This window comes from Echinops telfairi, unplaced genomic scaffold, assembly GCF_000313985.2.
Source record: "Echinops telfairi isolate 266 unplaced genomic scaffold, ASM31398v2 ScPeMD7_1;HRSCAF=3_0, whole genome shotgun sequence".
Taxonomy (NCBI): Eukaryota; Metazoa; Chordata; class Mammalia; order Afrosoricida; family Tenrecidae; genus Echinops; species Echinops telfairi.
In genome coordinates, this window is record NW_022103896.1 from 50,067,761 (window position 1) to 50,068,997 (window position 1,237).

Here is a 1,237-nt window from a genome sequence, read left to right on the forward strand (position 1 = left end):
TGCTGTGATTATTAAGGTTAAACCATACTGTAAAACATCCTCACTATATTTTCTTTTCTTAACATCCTTCTATACACGATCCATTGTCATGGGATGGTTTGCTAATGAAAATAAAATATAACAATAGCTTTAATAATACAAAAGATGATATATAGCATAGTTCAGTCAATGCAGTTCATTAAAGTTTCCTCTGTGTGTTTTTTTTTTTTAACATACCAGTTACTATCACAAAGGGGCAGTATTCACATCAACCACAGCTGAATATAAAAAGACCTATCAGCCTCTAGATTAAGTTCCCATGGTATAGATATTTTTTTTTCAGTAGTTGTTGATTTTCAGTACATGATTTTACGTTTACCCAGTAATTATAATTCATGAACTCTCGTTTTATCTCCAATACTGCTGCTTTCAACACAGCAGCTGCTTTCTACACAGTACCTGCTCTCTACACAGTAGCTGCTCTCTACACATCTATGACTGGTCTGCATAAGTACATTATGGCTCCAACCCTGTCACATACACCTGTATTTATATGGGGTGTATGTAATGGAGTTGGCGTGATGATGTCATCACTCTGGGTACCGTATGTGGGCGTATCTGCATGTGGGTGGAGCCACCTGGAGACAGAGGAGCAGTGGCTCGGCTCCTAAAACCTTTGAAGATATGTGTTTTCCGATGGTCTTAGAGACCTTTATGAAAAGGTCATTCGACCCCCAAAGGGGTCGCGACCCACAGGTTGAAAACCGCTGCTCTAGAGCCACCCCTCTTTTCACTTGTAATGACTTTGGAATGCTGGCCTGTTATTGGAATGGAAGGAGGGAAGCTGCAAGAATGAAAAACAAAAGTCTGTTTTCTTCCAATTAATTCACCATTAAATAGATATAATTTTTCAAGGTTTATTTTCCTTGGGAAGATTTTGGCACATTTTCCGTTTAATTCTGTGCCATGAGGTACATAGTATACTTTCCTAAGCTCAGTAAGGATTGGATATTTGTATATAATTTTGAATCTCAAGTGAAAGTAAATAAATTTTAATGCATTATAATTTGAAATGAGTTGTGAAAAGTACAGTTCATAATTTCTTTGAAAGTTATAGGATTTTAGCTTTCAAAAATATTTAAATGCTAATTACACCTCTTACTTGTTATTTTAACCCAAATTACATACTTGATTCAGTTTATTTTAAATATGAAAATGTTAGGATGAATAAGATAAGTTGAAACCTTTGGTACCTTGC